The sequence below is a fragment of the Bos mutus genome, chromosome 7 (assembly GCF_027580195.1).
Source record: "Bos mutus isolate GX-2022 chromosome 7, NWIPB_WYAK_1.1, whole genome shotgun sequence".
Lineage (NCBI taxonomy): Eukaryota > Metazoa > Chordata > Mammalia > Artiodactyla > Bovidae > Bos > Bos mutus.
The window spans coordinates 27,170,777-27,182,356 of NC_091623.1; the positions used below are offsets into that span (position 1 = coordinate 27,170,777).

Here is an 11,580-nt window from a genome sequence, read left to right on the forward strand (position 1 = left end):
CCTGCAAAATGCCTTGCCATTGTGCTGTTTTGTCTGTCTGGGGTCCCAAGCAAGTTTCCCTTCTTATCACCCATCAGGGTCTCCTCTGGCTGTCTTTTGAGTTATTTCCAGTGTAGTTAATATTTAGGGGAATGAGCAAGGAGAAAGAGGTCTCCACCATTCTGTCCAGACCAGAGTTTGTGTATATTTTTAAAAGAGGAGTTGTCGTTGGTTCTCAAATGTCTCCTATCTGTGTTTAAAAACTTCATCATTCCAGGGACCAGAGTCATTTTTGCACTCGTGGTTCCTAGCCATTGCTGCTTTGAAGCAGCCACATGATCCCCAAATTTCTTCTGTGACTTGGTGCCTGGATCTGTCATAGAAGCAGCTTGTGAGGATGAGTGGTCAACAGGTTATTGTTTGGGGAAAAACCAATAACAAAGTCAGTCAAGTCCCAACACATGGATAAATATCTTCAGTTAAATGTTTATATTATGAACATGGCCTTCCTTCTCTTTTCTCTTAAGCCTGTCTTAAGATTCATCTTAACTGGATCTAATGTGTCCATAAGACAAAGGAATGGGCTTCCTTGGTAGCTCAGTTAGTAAAGAATCCACCTGCAATGTGGGAGACCTGGGTTCGATCCCTGGATTGGGAAGATCCTCTGGAGTAGGGAATGGCTACCCACTCCAGTATTCTGACCTGGAGAATTCCATGGACTGTGTAGACCATGGGGTCACAAAGAGTCAGACACGACTGAGCCACTTTCACTTTCACTAAGACAAAGGAAAATATAAAGGGACTTATCTGGAGTCTTACCACACCTATTTACTAAAGGTTTTAGATTAATTTCCCCAAAAACTGAGTAATGAGAGCCTGTGTATTAAAATGCAGATTCAGTATTCAACAAGTGTATCATAAATCAGAATTATGATTTTACATGAATATAATAAAACTTAATGAGAATAAATGTAAAATCATATATTTAGGTACAAAATATTACTAAGTGAATACAGGTCAGGAAGCAATTTATCAACAGTTTTATTTGATAACCAGAATAAAAGATTTAGTTACTGTGACCTAAAAAGCTATGATAATACAAAATTAATACAAATTTTGGAACTGGGGCAAAAGCTGAAGATCCTTCATGCTCTATCATGGTGCTTCTCAAATTTTAATGTGCATGCAGATTACTTGGATATCCTGTACAGCAGAAGATTCTGATTTAGTAGACACTGCATGAGGCAGGAGATTCTGTAGTCAAAAAATCTCCAGATGATGCTAGTTCTGTTGATCAGGGAACCACCACACTTAGAGGAGCAAAGCCCTATACCATACAGATCACTTCTAGGGTGAGATATTCATTTATGAGCAATCACCACATCTTCAGAGAATCTTTGAGTAATAAATTTGTTCAGAGAACATAAGGCTGGATAGTTAGAAGTTAGACACTAAAAAAGAAAGTAGATCAAATTGGAAATGATGGTCATCTCTGATTGGCGTGATTCTAAAGGAGATTTATTTTATTTCCTTTCCTTGTATGTGTTTAATAAACATATTTCAATGACAAAAGAAGTTAGACACTAAGTTCCATGAGTATCAGTAGAAAGATCAACCTTTAATCAAGTAAGAGCTCGTTCAAATTGATAATATAAACCATCCAAAGACAAACTGACAAACAATTCTACAATGACAATAAAAAAATTTTTAAAAAATCACAGAAGACCAAACACAGATAATAATAAAAACTCAGTTGGTGGACAGGCAAACGTTTAAAAACTTGATAAAAATCCAGTGGGAAATAGGCATCTTTGGTAGAATATGAATTACAACAATCTTTTTGAAAAGTAATCCAGCATTATCTGTTAAAATACAAAATGTGCACATATACTTTGTCTCATCAATTCCAATTGTGAGAGTCTTCTCTAATGAAATAAACCTAGAATTAGGAAGATACTCACCAGTAAGTTCACTGTAACACTTTTTTGTGAAAAGAGCTTGGAAACAACCTGAATGTCCATCATCTAGTGACTGGGTAAACAGTGGCATATGCAATCGAAGGGAGAACTTTACATAAATACTTGGGTGGAATAATGAGGTAGGAAGCTCCTCATACTAGAATGTTCCATCAAAGGCTGTTAGAAATTCTTTCTGGGGAATTCTTTTAGAGAATTCTAAACATATTAGTCTGTGTGATTTCTTAGTTTCCTTCTGACTCAGAAATTCTATAATTCTATAAATTCAGCACAGTGGCCTCAATGAGAGAAAGGAAGGAAGGCAAGTTTTCTACCCTATTTTTATCTACTCTCCTTATTTTAGAGTTGGGACTTTGGGAGCAGTCGTAAGGGGTGAAATATTTTCATTAGCATGTATGCAGGCCACAAACTGAAGCTATTTCATTTAGATATATAATAAATGAAGAACAAATGGTTATTGGTTCTCTATGCCTAATTGTTGAAATAAGATCCATATTTCAAAAAATGCCTCTTTTATATTCATAGTCACTAGCAGAAAGTGACTAATTTGTGACTGTGCAGGGACACAGCATTAAACACCCTGAGCATATGGATAAGTGACTCTGTGTGTCTAAGATGGATGGAGCCCGACGCCTGCTCCTTTGCCAGGAGCGTGGGCCAGCATAAATGTACTCAGGAAGCAGAGAAAGCCATCTCCTTGTGTACTGGACGGGGGTGAGCAGCCGGACGCCTGCATTTCCCTCCATCAGTGATTTGCAATCTGTGATACTTCCTCAGAGGTGCTTCGGGGGCCCAGCAAGCATTCATTGCAAGTGTTTGAAATATGTTCAAATAGTTATTTTTAAGACTGTAATTAAAAACTAGCTAGCAAACACATTCAAATATGATACATATCCAATTTTAACACACTGGAAACCATCAAAATATGAATATACATTCTCACTGATTGGCTGTTTAACAAGTATCATGAATGTCAAAGCATGAAATAAGGTTGTGTATTAAAATTCTATTGTTTGTTTTATGATTCAGTATAATTTGGAAGATAGGAAATTTCACTGCTAAAGCTCTTGATAATCCCTGCCCCAAAACACAAGCAAGGGAAAACAGGAAAGTAAAGGTAGGGTGAGTGAAGCTCGAAACATTTCTGTTAGAGTGATTTCTTCACATAACTCTCAAATCTTTCAGTTACTTATTTATTTATTCATTTGGCTGCACTGGGTCTTGGCTACAGCCCGTAGGGTCTTCATTGTGTCATGCAGGATCTGTCATTGCGGTGCACGGACTCTCTAGTTATGATGCACAAGTTCTGGCACAGGGATTTCAGTACTTGGGGCACAAGGGCTCTGGAGTTGCAGGCTCACCAGTTGTGGCTCAGACTTAGTTACTGTGCAGCATGTGAGATCTTAGTTCCCCTCCCAGGGATGGAACCCATGGCCCCTGCATTACAAGGCAGATTCTTAACCACTGGACCACCAGGAAGTCCTTAGTCCTCAAATCTTTAAATGGTCCTTACTTCCTTCAGAACACCCCACCTTAAAATATAAAAGCTCTTTATCCCACTGGAGAATATCTGTTTTGTTCTTTTCAGTATCTGGTCATCCTTCTTCCCTGATTCTTATTTTATGCTGTCATTTGGGGCGGAGGAGGGAGTTGTTACTGGGAGTTGGAGTTAAGTTAAATGTTGGTAAATGACTTGCACGACAGTTTCTATTTGAAAGAAAGGAGTTCCTCTTGAAATAGTTCTTTTTCTATTGCAAATGTATTTTGAGAAATTAAGTGAGCTAGGAAACTTTCCAACACAGACCTAGAGTTTGAGTGTTTTGGTTCAGATTCTAGTTCCACCATCTTTATGGTACAGTGTAACACGCGCACCTTTTCTAAGTGCTGCTGTTTCCCTTTCAGCAATCTGGGGATAATATTAGTACTGTCACGACAGGGTTCTTGTGAAGGAAACAATATCCAGAAAGTATTTAGCATGGTATCTAGCATGGGATAAGCATTCCACATATATTAATGCCACTATTGTTTTGTACATTTTTTTGCCCAAATTTAAATACTATGAGAACTATGGATACCAAGGAGAAGAATAAAGGGGAAGGCTAAGAGGCACTCTGTGTGCAATCATTTATGCTATAGAATTGTCATAAGACTTTTGCATTTATTATTTTATTCCTCAATAAAACTTTGTGATTAAAAACCAATGTTCTGAGAAGACACCAAACAGCAAGTGATGAAGGTAGAAGACAGCAGATAGAAATGAGGTCTTTTAAGGTAAATCTAGTACTCTTTCATACTCCCCATGAAGTTCTCCAGGCAAGAATACTGGAGTGGGTTGCCATTTCCTTCTCCAGTGGACCATGTTTTGTCAGAATTCTTCACTATGACCGGTCCATCTTGGGTGGCCTGCATGGCATGGCTCATAGCTTCACTGAGTTACACAAGCATCTTCACCATGATGAGGCTGTGATCCATGAAGGGGTTGACCAAACTTGGGAAGATAGTGGACGACAGAGGAGCCTGGTATGTTGCAGTACATGGAGTTGCACAGAGTTGGACGACAGAGGAGCCTGGTATGTTGCAGTACATGGAGTTGCACAGAGTTGGACACGACTTAGTGACTGAGAAACAGTACTCTTTCTTCTATGGTGTGCCTTCTGTCATAGTTGCAAGACAGAGCTGTTAAAGTTAATAACAGGTTGCTGGGTTTTTTCTGCTCATTATTTTTCATAGGTATGGAATTCTGATGCCCCCTAGATGATAACTAATGCTGGCCATTTTTCACTCCTCTGATATTAATTTTTGTGTAAATATAAGACAGTTGGTAACCCCTTCACTGCATGAAGCAGAGGAGGGAAGAATTTCACAAAAGGAAGATGTTACTTCAGTTGGGAAAACAAAACAAAATAACCTCACTTACTTTAACAGACAAAATGTTATATAGGAAATTGGTTGAAAGGCACTGGAGGACTGAAAAGGCAAACGGGGACACACGGAGTTAATACAGAGAAACTCAGTGTAGGAAGCAACTTTCACCCATAGGACCAGAGAAACACAGGGCAGAATCTGGGATCATTAACCCGTAAGTTTGGAGGAGGAGCCCAGATTCCTCCTCCCTTATCAAGCCTTGTCATTTCTCTTGAGCGCCCTCTATTGGCAGAGCCTCAGTAGCAACCGGATGACAAAGCAGAAAATGGCGGAGTCCCCAGCTCCAGCCTCACAGGCAGGTTTGGAACTGAGAGGCAGTCGCTTAGTAACCAGTACCGATGTATGCACGCACCGTCATGGTTAAGTGCGATTAATATATAAGATGTATGTTACAGGATGAATTGTGTCCCTCCTAACTGATATGTTGAAACCTCACCTTCTAGTACCTTAGAATATAACTGTATGTGGAGATAGGCCTTTAAAGAGGTATAAGGTAAAGGGGGCTGTGAGGGTAGGCCCGAATCCTTTATGACTGGTGTTCTTACAGGAGATCAGGACACAGCACAGATCAAGGGACAGCTGTGGAAGGACACAGCAGAAGAGGTGGCCATATGCAAGCCAAGGAAAGCAGCCTGAGAATGAAACTAAGCAGACTGATACCTCGGTGTTGGACCTCTAACCTCTAGAACTGTTCAGTTCAGTTCAGTTCAGCTGCTCAGTCTTGTCTGACTCTTTGCAACCTCATGAACTGCAGCACACCAGGCCTCCCTGTCCATCACCAACTCCCAGAGTTCACTCAAACTCATGTCCATCAAGTCAGTGATGCCATCCAGCCATCTCATCCTCCGTCGTCCCCTTCTCCTTCTGCCCCCAATCCCTCCCAGAGTTAGGATCTTTTCCAATAAGTCAACTCTCCACATCAGGTGGCCAAAGTATTGGAGTTTCAGCTTCAGCATCAGCCCTTCTAATGAACACCCAGGACTGATCTCCTTTAGTATGGACTGGTTGGATCTCCTTGTAGTCCAAGGGACTCTCAAGAGTCTTCTACAACACCACAATTCAAAGGCATCAATTCTTTGGTGCTCAGCTTTCTTCACAGTCCAACTCTCACATCAATACATGACCACTGGAAAAACCATAGCCTTAACTAGACGGACCTTTGTTGGCAAAGTAATGTCTCTGCTTTTTAATATGCTATCTAGGTTGGTCATAACTTTCCTTCCAAGGAGTAAGCATCTTTTAATTTCATGGCTGCAGTCACCATCTGCAGTGATTTTGGAGCCCCCCAAAATAAAGTCTGACCCTGTTTCCACTGTTTCCCCATCTATTTCCCATGAAGTGATGGGACCAGATAATAAATTTCTGGTGTTTAATCCACCCAGTCGGTAGCATTTTGCTACAGTAGCCCTAGCCCACTAATACCGTGTGCTACAGAAGAAGCAATTATTTTATACTGGATGTCCTCTAGACTCCATTATATTCAATTGTTTTTATTGCTATTTACATTATATATTATCTCAACTCTTCAGCCCCTATCTGTCTTCATTTCCACTGGATTAGGTTCTTATGTCCCATTCAAATTATACCCAATTAATTTACCTACCACCGGTTTTCCTACCTTCAGTTTGTCCTGCCTGCACAGAATAACCCCGATTACTCCATAGCTTAAGCCTTTTAATTCACTTCCTATAAACTGTAGATTAATGCCCAAATTCCTGTGTATGGATTCCAGGCTGCTTCTCCTCCTTCTGTCCTGCCAGATCTCATCTGCTGAAGTCTCTCAGAGCCTTTGTCTTAATATCATATATAGCAAGGTGGTTTACGGGTGAGGGCTTAGAGTTTGGAGCTATAGAAAAGCAAAATGTATATAAAATGGAAGAATTACCACAATCCATCAACATGCTAGGAATCAGCAAACTGAAATGGACTGGAATGGGTGAATTTAACTCAGATGACCATTATATCTACTACTGCGGGCAGGAATCCCTCAGAAGAAATGGAGTAGCCATCATGGTCAACAAAAGAGTCCGAAATGCAGTACTTGGATGCAATCTCAAAAATGACACAATGATCTCTCTTTGTTTCCAAGGCAAACCATTCAATATCACAGTAATCCAAGTCTATGCCCCAACCAGTAATGCTGAAGAAGCTGAACGGTTCTATGAAGACCTACAAGACCTTTTAGAACTAACACCCAAAAAAGATGTCCTTTTCATTATAGGGGACTGGAATGCAAAAGTAGGAAGTCAAGAAACACCTGGAGTAACAGGCAAATTTGGCCTTGGAATACGGAATGAAGCAGGGCAAAGACTAATAGAGTTTTGCCAAGAAAATGCACTGGTCATAACAAACACCCTCTTCCAACAACACAAGAGAAGACTCTACACATGGACATCACCAGATGGTCAACACCGAAATCAGATTGATTATATTCTTTGCAGCCAAAGATGGAGAAGCTCTATACAGTCAGCAAAAACAAGACCAGGAGCTGACTGTGGCTCAGACCATGAACTCCTTATTGCCAAATTCAGACTTAAATTGAAGAAAGTAGCGAACACCACTAGGCCATTCAGGTATGACCTAAATCAAATCCCTTATGATTATACAGTGGAAGTGAGAAATAGATTTAGGGGCCTAGATCTAATAGACTGCCTGATGAACTATGGAATGAGGTTCATGACATTGTACAGGAGACAGGGATCAAGACCACCCCCATGGAAAAGAAATGCCAAAAAAGCAAAATGGCTGTCTGGGGAGGCCTTACAAATAGCTGTGAAAAGAAGAGAAGCAAAAAGCAAAGGAGAAAAGGAAAGATAGAAGCATCTGAATGCAGAGTTCCAAAGAACAGCAAGAAGAGATAAGAAAGCCTTCTTCAGCGATCAATGCAAAGAAATAGAGGAAAACAACAGAATGGGAAAAACTAGAGATCTCTTCAAGAAAATCAGAGATACCAAAGGAACATTTCATGCAAAGATGGGCTCGATAAAGGACAGAAATGGTATGGACCTAACAGAAGCAGAAGATATTAAGAAGAGATGGCAAGAGTACACAGAAGAACTGTACAAAAAGGATCTTCATGACCCAGATAATCACGATGGTGTGATCACTGACCTAGAGCCAGACATCCTGGAATTTGAAGTCACGTGGTCCTTAGAAAGCATCACTACAAACAAAGCTAGTGGAGGTGATAGAATTCCAGTTGAGCTACTCCAAATCCTGAAAGATGATGCTGTGAAAGTGCTGCACTCAATATGCCAGCAAATTTGGAAAACTCAGCAGTGGCCACAGGACTGGAAAAAGTCAGTTTTCATTCCAATCCCAAAGAAAGGCAATGCCAAAGAATGCTCAAACTACCGCACAATTGCACTCATCTCACACGCTAGTAAAGTAATGCTCAAAATTCTCCAAGCCAGGCTTCAGCAATATGTGAACCGTGAACTTCCTGAGGTTCAAGCTGGTTTTAGAAAAGGCAGAGGAACAAGAGATCAAATTGCCAACATCCGCTGGATCATGGAAAAAGCAACAGAGTTCCAGAAAAGCATCTATTTCTGCTTTATTTGCTATGCCAAAGCCTTTGACTGTGTGGATCACAATAAACTGTGGAAAATTCTGAAAGAGATGGGAATACCAGACCACCTGATCTGCCTCTTGAGAAATTTGTATGCAGGTCAGGAAGCAACAGTTAGAACTGGACATGGAACAACAGACTGGTTCCAAATAGGAAAAGGAGTACGTCAAGGCTGTATATTGTCACCCTGTTTATTTAACTTATATGCAGAGTACATCATGAGAAACGCTGGACTGGAAGAAACACAAGCTGGAATCAAGATTGCTGGGAGAAATATCAATAACCTCAGATATGCAGATGACACCACCCTTATGGCAGAAAGTGAAGAGGAACTCGAAAGCCTCTTGATGAAAGTGAAAGTGGAGAGTGAAAAAGTTGGCTTAAAGCTCAACATTCAGAAAGCGAAGATCACGGCACCCGGTCCCATCACTTCATGGGAAACAGATGGGGAAACAGTGGAAACAGGGTCAGACTTTATTTTTCTGGGCTCCAAAATCACTGCAGATGGTGACTGCAGCCATGAAATTAAAAGATGCTTACTCCTTGGAAGGAAAGTTATGTCCAACCTAGATAGCATATTAAAAAGCAGAGACATTACTTTGCCAACAAAGGTTTGTCTAGTCAAGGCTATGGTTTTTCCTGTGGTCATGTATGGATGTGAGAGTTGGACTGTGAAGAAGGCTGAGCACTGAAGAATTGATGCTTTTGAGCTGTGGTGTTGTAGAAGACTCTTGAGAGTCCCTTGGACTGCAAGGAGATCCAACCAGTCCATTCTGAAGGAGATCAGCCCTGGGATTTCTTTGGAAGGAATGATGCTAAAGCTGAAACTCCAGTACTTTGGCCACCTCATGCGAAGAGTTGACTCATTGGAAAAGACTCTGACGCTGGGAGGGATTGGGGGCAAGAGGAGAAGGGAACGACAGAGGATGAGATGGCTGGATGGCATCATTCACTCGATGGACGTGAGTCTCAGTAAACTCCAGGAGTTGGTGATGGACAGGGAGGCCTGGTGTACTGTGATTCATGGGGTTGCAAAAAGAGTCGGACATGACTGAGCGACTGATCTGATCTGATCTGATCTGATCAGTTCTATGATGAATTCCACTCAGCATTCTGTTTCTGATAGAGGATCTAAAAGTTAAGAGACAGTTAGGACTTTCAGAGGGCTGGCCCATCTTCCAAGTGTCTCGTGAAAATCTGCAGAGGGACTAAAAGCATGCCTACCTAGTAGGAATTAATCAGGGGTTAATTCAGAAAGGGAAGAGAAGAAGAGGAATAATAAGAGCTCCAACTGGCCAGGCACCTATGATGTTAGCCAGTCACTGTGTTAAGCCCTCTGTATACGTTATGTATACCATGTAAGTCTCAAGCAAAACACCCTAAGGTATTTTTATCTCCATATTACAGAACAAGCTCAAGATCATTGAGGTAGGAAAGCTGCCTTCAAGCCAAGATTTATTAGAGTTTAAAGCCTATGATCTTTTCACTGTGTCAAGCTGCCTCAGCTATTACTGAACATAGAGTGTTATTTGTTTCTATAATTGCTCTGGTTATTTAAGCAATAGAGTTTTGCTTTCAGAAAATAAGACCCTCATTCAATTCACCACATCAGCTAGTAAAGCAGCTCTTTGTATAGAAAGCAAAATTAACCTATATTTAATAGCAACCCATTATAGCTGCCAGGGGCATTGTCTCTGTAGCACAGAAGGTCTATTGCAGGTGCCTAGAGTTGCAGCAACATAATAATGCATTTTGTCTTTCAAAGGGTAAAGACCTAGGATTGAAAGTGGTTGGCTGGGGAGACTGATGAAGACTTCTGACTAGTAAAAGAATAGTCCTGCTGGTAAGTATAAGAAGAAACTGTTAGAAATATTATTTCTGGATTGGCTGCTGCACATATAAGTTGGTAAATATTTTGAGTGTCCTCTTTGTGAGTAGAGAATAGTTTGGGCACAGAACAAAATGGCTGTTTCTTTGACTTGTTAAATGCATCTGTCTTTTAAGCAGAAAAGTGGGTAGAAAATGAGTAATAAGAATGTTGAGCTTAATGAATCCTGATACATGGCAAATCTACTGACAATTTCAGCTCTGTGGACATGTTCAAAGAGATTTCATCTTCAAGAAATAGTTCGAGATCAATCAGGAGGAAACTGTTGATGGAGAAACACTGAAGATCAATTCCTGATACCACTAAGGTGAGGGTATTCTTTGTTGCTAGTAACATATGGTATTTAAATAAGGAATATTCTGGCAGATTTGCTTAGCTGTTTCGGAAAAGCTTCAGTTCTCATGGAAAGTAGTCTTTCTTACATATAATCTTTCTTGCAGTATTTAATGTAGAAGACATAGCACAGTGCTTGTCACAGGTGTAGTTCAGCTTTCTTGTCCTTATTGAAACTCTAGCTGTTCAGACTTTTGTTCCACAATCCAGCCACCACCTGGGTGTAATTACCTAAACTGTAATCACTTCAGAGGAAACAATAGCTTCTAGAATGCTGTTATTTCTTTTATTAACCAAAACCTGTACATACAATTAAGTTAGATGTTCTAACCTATGTTAAATTTATATTTTCTTCATTAAAATAAGATAGCAGTTCAGGAGGTTTTGCCATTTGATACCTGTAGTTGTCCAAGTCTAATAATTTCAATGCCGATAAGGAAAAAGGTGCTTTTACCAACTGGATGAAAGTGCAGTAAAATGGCCAGAAAAATTATTTATATTCAGATCCCAAGAGAGTAATCCATTTACACTCAGAAGCATGAAATCTGATTGCCCTTTTCTCTAATGTGAAACACCATGTACTACAATTTATTGACTATAAAACTACTCATCCATGGTCAAAGTATTTTGTGCCATGATTTCTTAATGAAATTTTCTGAGAAAGGATTGGTGTGAAATTGATCAACAGTTACCCCATATGGAGAAAGTCCCACCCCCATTTTTTAGCTCTGCATAGAAAGAGAAGTCAACGGTGCCCCACTCCAGTACTCTTGCCTGGAATATCACTTGGACAGAGGAGCCTGGTGGGCTGCAGTCCATGGGGTCACGAAGAGTCAGACACGACTGAGTGACTTCACTTTCACTTTTCATTTTCATGCATTGGAGAAGGAAATGGCAACCCACTCCAGTGT

The 11,580-nt window shown here is 40.4% G+C and overlaps 1 long non-coding RNA gene across 1 annotated transcript in view; it reads left to right on the forward strand.

The window, feature by feature from the left end:
* LOC138988609 (uncharacterized) overlaps positions 1 to 11,358 on the forward strand; it is a 565,076-nt gene extending 553,718 nt beyond the window's left edge. Inside the window, exons 10-11 of the long non-coding RNA XR_011464881.1 lie at positions 10,214 to 10,291; positions 10,535 to 11,358. This is a non-coding gene — a long non-coding RNA (uncharacterized lncRNA). The remainder of the gene's footprint in view (positions 1 to 10,213; positions 10,292 to 10,534) is intronic.
* Positions 11,359 to 11,580: the final 222 nt, after the last annotated feature.